Genomic DNA, 7,680 nt, shown 5'->3' with positions numbered 1-7,680 from the left:
ATCAAAGGAGGAAGAAAAGTTAAACAGAAATGGAAAATTATTTCCATTAGAACCAATGGTTCTAATTCTTGAGAAATCAAAAGTATCAACATATTTCATCTCAGTAGAAATGTCAGAGTTTATTTGCTCATTCATTCATTCAATACATGTTGGGTCTTACATTGCATCCTGGGCCATCTCCAGCCTTCCAGACCACTGGACCCAGATGGCTCAGGAGAAGAAAGTGAGGTTGGTGACCTTGCACAGCCCTCCCTCGTTCAAATCAAACTCAACTGCAAGTCATGTCATCATCTTGATGTCCTGGTCCTCTTCGAGAACAAAGGACCGACACAACAACATGTTTGGATGCATGTGATTTTGAGGTTTTAAAGATAATAATACAATTATTATTAACAAAAATAATTGATATCTATGTAGCACTTTTAAGGTCTGTCTGAAAAGTGATTTACATTTCATTTATCCTATGAGGTATTAATTATTTTTAATTGCATTTTATAAATGAGGAAACGGGGATTCACAGTAGTTAAATTTCTTGCATAGCAGAATAAGGCCAAGTCCACATTGACAGAATCACAAGTTGTAAATGTTGGAAAGGACTTCAATGGTCATCTAGTTAACACAACCTTTATAACAAAGGAAAACCCACTGCAACATATAATACCACTGTAACATGCTTGATAAATGATTGTATTGCTTCTGCTTAAAGATCTCCAAAGAGGAAGAACCCAAGGAAATTACAGTGTTTTTAAAAGTAGATGATGCATGAGCACAAATAACTATGTATAATCAGAGATGGTATGTGATGAATGATATTAAGTGTAGATATAAAGATTGTATAATGTAATAAGATTACAATAGAGAGAAATTGTTTCAGTTTGAAATGCTCAGGGAGATTCATGGAGGTAGTCATGACAAGATCATGACAGTAATCAGAAGTGGCAGTCAGAGAGCTGGACAGAGACATCTCTAGAGGAAAGACCAACAAAGACAAAGACTTAAGGATGTACTAGAAGAAACAAAGAAACAAATAGTATGCTTTGATCCTGAGCAGCCTATTTTAAGAACTGCACTGTTCATCTCCTAGCATGAGGAAGGGGCTAGAAAAGGTACCCTTAAAATTATCTGCTTTACCCAACCCTGGCCAATTTACTGTATCAGGTGGGGATCCCACCCTATGGTCAAAACACACACAAAGAAAAAGTGCAAAAACTTTTGCGAAGGTGATTCCATCCACCACTGGTATATGGAATGTGCTCACACTTATAGACAACACAAAAATCCAGTAGACCTGAAGATGAACAGCTCTTGTTGTGAGAGAACTTAGTAGATATCACATCCAAATAGCATCCCTGAGTAAAACAAGTTTGGCAAATGAAGACCAGCATAGCAAAGTGAAAGGTGGATAAGCACCTTTTCTGGAATGGCTGCAGTGAAGGGGAGCTCCATGAAGCTGGTGTAGATTTTGCAATCCAAACTAATCTAGTCAGCAAGCTTGTATGCCTCCCCAAAGGAGTGAAGGACAGGCTCATGACAATGAGATTGCTACTTGCAGGAAAACATCATGCTACTGTCATTAATGTCTATGCACCCACCATGACAAACCCTGATAGGTCAAAGAAAAATTTCATGAAGACTAGGGACTCTCATCATCAGTGTTCCAAAAGGGGACAAGCTTATAATTCTGGGTGAATTTAACACCAAAGTAGGAACTGACTACTAGACATGGCAGGGAGTTCTTGGGGGGAATGGAGTTGGAAACAGGGATTGCTACCATCACTTACTACCGAAGACTTGTGTGTCTCATGACATTCCCGGCATTGACATTGTCTTCCATTTGCCTAAACACAATAAAACTTCGTGGATACACCCTTGAACTAAACATTGGCATTTTAATAGACTATGTCAGGATAAGTAGGAAATAATTAATAGAGAGAAGGCACTAGAATTAAGAAGGTTTCCTGTAGACGGTGGGACTTAAAGGAAGCCAGGGAAGATGGAAGAGGAGATGAGGAGGAAAGCATTCCAGGTATGGAAGACAACTTGGAGCTGAAAGATGACATATCTTGTCTGTGGAAAAGCAAGGAACAATGCCATCGGATTGAAGAGAAGGTGGTGGAGAATAAAGTGTGAAAAGCCTGAAAAAGTAGGAAGGGGTTTATGAAGGATTTTGAACACCAACCAGAAGATTTTATATTTGATCCTGGAGGTGATAGGATGACCTCTGGCGTTTCTTGAATGTGGGAGTAAATGATCACTGAGTTGTAAAATGTAAAATGAAAAAGTTAAACCCAACTACAAATTCTTTAAATTACAAGTTTGAACATTAGGCGGTAGACTTATAGAATTTGACTCCCTAAAAGGTAATGTGGGTTGAAAGAACAATTGACTTTTGAGAGGTTAGATAACAACAGGCATTACAGATCCAGAGTATTGTTGAGGGGAGCTGATTTTTCCAGGTTTATCACTGCCTGACCTTTTGAGACTGACATCAGAGAGAGCAGTCACATGCTTTTACCACATGTCCTTTGGTGCCATGACTGGAGTCAGGTGTTGGCTTGGATGGATTCAGGGCACATGCCTGACTGTCCTTGCAATTCCTATGTTTTTACGTTCTGTGTCTTTAACCTGAAGATGCTGGACGTCAGCTTCTCTGTTTGTCTGCCACCGTAATAAGCTCAACCTCTTGAAGGTTTAAAAAAAGTTGACATGATGCACTCATTTCTATTTTGGTAGAAGGGACTCAGGATCTCATAACTGGCTAAATGCACTCTCAATAGACATTCGAGCTGTGTGACTTTCCCGAGAACCTGCACTTCAAGTTGGCTGCAAGGAAGAACTTTGTGTGCCAGCTAAAAGGATTTCTCCTTACAACCTTTAATATGGTATTGGAGCCAGGGCCTAAGCCCAGATTATAGAGGCAAGGTACCCAGGAAGCTCCAGTTACACTCATATTGTCAAGAAATATTTCCATGTATTGTTAACTCAGATCAGATAACTTTCCCAGGATTCCTTGACAGCAAGATCTGGGTTCAAATTTTATCTCTAGAACTCACTAGCTGTGAGACTATACGCAAGTCATCAAATGTTTCTGTGTCTTAGTTTCCTCATTGGTAAATGGGATTATTAATACCTCATAATGTTGTTGTTGGGCTCAAGTGATACAAGTGCTCTATAAATGGCAGGTATTATTATTTTAAACCTAACCTTCCTGATAATATCAACTCAGGGAAACGAAGGAAAATAATACCAGCTGTGCCTTACCATTCATTTACTCTAACTATGGCATTTCTAGTGGATAGTTTGAGTCTATCTAAGGGTCCAGCTAACCTGCGATCCTAAACTTATGTCCTGGGAGAAATGCATCATTGTAATAAAAGTTCCATTATGAACTAATGCTTTCTGGAAATGTTTTAAATTAAAAGTCTCAAAATCTTTCCTTCTAATCTGACCATTTACAGCATAAGTAGGATGAAAAGGTTCATTTCAGGGAAATCTTCCCCTATAAGCCAAAATGAATCATTATTACCTCATTAGGATTTTCCCAGCATTCATCAAGTAGATCTCTCTCTCTCTCTCTCTCTCTCTCTCTCTCTCTCTCTCTCTCTCTCTCTCTCTCTCTCTCTCTCTCTCTCTCTCTCTCTCTGTGTGTGTGTGTGTGTGTGTGTGTGTGTGTGTGTGTGTGTGTGTGTGTGTATCTGTCTGTCGGTCTGTGTCTCTCTTATTCACCAAAAAGAGAGTGAGAATACCAGAGACTCCTTCCTGGGTTGCTTTTACAACCATTTGGACTTAGCCTACGGATACATATTCTTTAGATTTTTTTGTGTGTTTGTCTTCCCAGAGCCTAATACGTGTCTTACACATAGTAGATGCTTAATAAACTGAATTGGAAGGAATCGAGTCCCCAGGTGCCCCGTGCCTCCGACCTTCTTTACCCTCTCTGTTCAGATTTGCTGCATCATTACTGACAACAGATGACTTGGGCGGCAAAACACCAGGGATCATGGAAGAACTAGAATAGCTTGTAGTGAATTGGTTGCCAAGCAATGACTCCTTATACGTCATCTGTATGCTGCGCAAAGTGTTCCCTACTCTTGGGACTTTGTTACTGAAATCTAAACCACTCTGATGATAGTATTTCTGTTAGCCTGCATCAATTTAGACAAATTTCCTTGGAGAAACTAAGGGCTATAACTGCCCTGGAGATAAAAATGAATGAGGCATTTTTATCCGAGATCCTTTCACAGTTTGGCTCAGGTGCCATCTCCACTGCTAGGACCTTCCCCACCCCTCAGATGGGAGTCATTGGGACTCTCACTTGCTCTCCTGGGATATTTTGTATTTACCTTGTGTAAGGGGCTTGCCATAGACACGCCCAGATCACCGAATATGAGAGGCACCTGCCATATTGGTGAGAGTAGTCTCCTTTGGTGGACTGTTTAGCTGGCAGCAACATCTTTAAAACTGTCCAGACTGAAGTGGTCTTTCCTGTGCCTTCCAGTGATTACTGTTCGCCCTCCATGAGGATGCCATGAACAGAAATCAGCCTTAGCTTAAGTAAGCCTTAGCCTTAGTTTATTATGTCTCTGTTCTGTGTTATTTATTTTCAGTTTCAGGTGCCAGATCCTGCATGAACCCAGAAGTTGAAGCCAGGGTTAGAGACAGGATGATTCAGCTAGCCAGCCCAACCCAACAGAGAAGCTTAGAGAAGCCAGGGTACCTGGGATTCAAGTCCTGGGGGGACTTTGGACTTGGAAATAGGACTGTGTGTTCTATAACTGAGCTCTCCAGGGACTGAGGGGCAAAGGGGGAGGAGGATTAAGCCCCATATGTTGGGAGTAAGTTTGCATATTTGTGGTTACGGCTTTTGAAGTATATATTCCTTTGTAAAAGCAAATCTAACTATTAAGTGGTTAAATGGAACTGGGATGCTGGGGACTCACCCCTACATTTACTGGAAGACCATCAGTGGGGGATGGAGCCATGGGCAGATAGCCTAAACACCCCAAGGCCCCTTTAAGGGCACCAGAGAACCCTGGGCGAAGGGTGAAATGTAACCTACCTGGCCTTCAGGCAGTGAGGACCAGGGCAGTCAGTGTTATGAGAATATCTTGTATTTCCTTCTCTATGTACTTGTTACCAGAAATCACTCCTGGAGGGCAAGAGCTATTTGTTATGGTCTTTGTATTCACAGTGCCTGGCATATAGTGGGCATTTAATAAATGCTTGCTTAATTGAATTAATTTATATCTGAAAGACATATAAAATATATGTACGTAGTCACTGTCAAATATATAATTACAGCTCAACTCACATGTGGCAGGGACAGAGAAATGCCCTAGGATTTGATCCAGTCTTTTTTCAAATATACTGCAGAAGAACCATAGTTAGGCATGTGATCCTTCTTCATTTATCTCCAAGGAGATTGAGCTAGAATTTGAGGTGAGAGCCTTGGAAGCCCCTTCCATTCAAATCTGGGTATTGCCTGAATATCATTCCAACCTTTGTAAACCTCCTAGAGCAGGGATGAGGAACCTGCAGCCTTGAGGTCATGTGTGGCCCTCTAGGTTCTCAAGTGTGGACCTTTGACTGAACCCAAATTTCACAGAATATCTCCTTAATAAAAAGATTTGTTCTGTAAAACTTGGACTCAGTCAAAAGACTGCACTTGAGGACCTAGAGGGCCACGTGACCTTGAGGCCACAGGTTCTCTACCCCTGTCCTAGACTATCCATTTGTGAACAATTTTTTAATTGCATGTTTACAAATATCTTCCCTTGTTGTTCATGTAAATTCATTAGTAAGCTTAGGAAAGATTTTGGAATGCATAGATAAATGGTTTGTACTTGATGACTTTCTACAACAAATTCCATCCAAGGAACCTGCTGTCCTCATGGGAATCTTGGGTATTTTACAAGTGTACTTTTACTCATGAGAAGTTGGGAATCACCAAGGAGCAGTTTGCTTTGCTTCACCTGATTTTTCTGAGTATTGAAAATAATCTTAATTTCAACCAGCTCAATTCTTTTATTTCAGTCATCAAAAAATTGCTTCATAGATTGGAAGTGGAATATAAAACTAAACTGGAGCGACTGCGCATAGAACAAGAACTGTAGAAATCTTTGGATATCACCAATCAAATGAATGCATTTGAAAAGGCAAAAAAAATCCTCCTGCTGATAGTCAGATTGACAAAGTCTTTAACACTATTGGAGCAGACCTTCTAACTGATGGTGGATCAGACAGTAAAGAGAATGGGGCACAGATTACACAGAAAAGGGCATCACTGACATTTGAAGAGAAGCAGAAGTTAGCAAAAGAAAGGAACAAGCCCAGAAGTTGAGAAGTCAGCAGCTGTTGAAGCCCCAGGCCCACACCCCTGTGGTGCCCATCAAACAGACTAAGGACTTGACAGAAACTTTGATAGATAACATGTCTTCTTTGACCAGCCTTTCTGTTAACACTCCCAAAATTTCAGCTTTCACTAGCTTCTCATCAGTACTATCTATGAGGAAGGGCACAGTATTTTCCACACCAGAAAGTTTGACAAATGGTCTACATGCCAATATGGGTTTTCATATGCCAGCATTCAGTCAGCCAGCCAGTGCAAACCAGCATCTCTTCAGCAGCCCAAGCATACTGGCAGCAGCCCAAATGACTCTAGTTTACTGAACCTGCACACTCAGCTGGAATGTCACAGCAGACCCCACACAGACCCATTGATATGTCTACTCTAGGCAGTCTGTTTGGGCCTCAGAAACCCAAAATTAGCATGAACCAGCTATCTCAACAGAAATCAAACCAGTGGCTTCATCAAATTCTAAGGCTCTGCACTTCAAACATTGTCAGTCTGGTGCTATGTTATTTTGGGGCTCAAGATGAATACCTCTTTCCTTGATCGCTATGAAGAACACAGTAATTCTTAGCTTGCCATTCATTATTCAGCTATGTAGGTCATGTCCGACCCCATTTGGGGTTTTCTTGGTAAAGATACTGGAGTAGTTTGCAAGGGTTAAGTGACTTGTTTGGGGACACACAGCTGGTAAATGTCTGAATGCAAGTTTTACTGACTCAAGGCCCAGCGCTCTGTCCACTGTGTTCTCAGCTACCCTACTTAGCTTACTACCACCAGCCTAGTTCTCTCCCACCAAACACTGATTTCACAAAAGACCACCATGAATAGCTAGTACACACACCTCTTTATCAAGATAACTAGTGTAAAAATCAGTAAACAAAAATTGAGGAAGTTGCACATATTAGGACAGAGCAAAGAATACGCAGGAATGAAGGAGCTCTTCAACTGGAAATGAAATAAAACCTCAGCTCACTGATGACATAATCAAGGAGCGGCCTCTCTCAAGGGAGTTAGAAATGCCAGAAATCAAAAGACATGGTTGGGGGCTGGCTTCCTCTACATGACTATAACTCTGAAGGTTCTAGTAGCCATTCAGTTTAAGTCCCTCTCTGTCTCTCTGTCTGTCTGTCTCTGTCTCTCTCTTCCTCTCTCTCTCTCCCTCTCTCTCTCTCCCTCCTCTCCCTCCCTCCCTCCCTCCCTCCCTCCCTCCCTCCCTCCCTCCCTCCCTCCCTCCCTCCCTCCCTCTCTCTCTCTCTCTCTCTCTCTCTCTCTCTCTCTCTCTCTCTCTCTCTCTCTCTCTCTCTCTCTCTCTCTCTCTCTCTCCCCCT

The 7,680-nt window shown here is 41.6% G+C and overlaps 1 pseudogene; it reads left to right on the top strand.

Moving 5' to 3' along the window:
- The first annotated feature begins 2,028 nt into the window (after positions 1-2,028).
- On the top strand, positions 2,029-6,895 carry LOC140519377 (SCY1-like protein 2; annotated as a pseudogene).
- The last annotated feature ends 785 nt before the right edge of the window (positions 6,896-7,680 follow it).

This window comes from Notamacropus eugenii, chromosome 1 (assembly GCF_028372415.1).
Source record: "Notamacropus eugenii isolate mMacEug1 chromosome 1, mMacEug1.pri_v2, whole genome shotgun sequence".
Taxonomy (NCBI): domain Eukaryota; kingdom Metazoa; phylum Chordata; class Mammalia; order Diprotodontia; family Macropodidae; genus Notamacropus; species Notamacropus eugenii.
The sequence above is the reverse complement of the archived record's forward strand: the minus strand, read 5'-3'. Positions and strand labels throughout refer to the sequence as shown.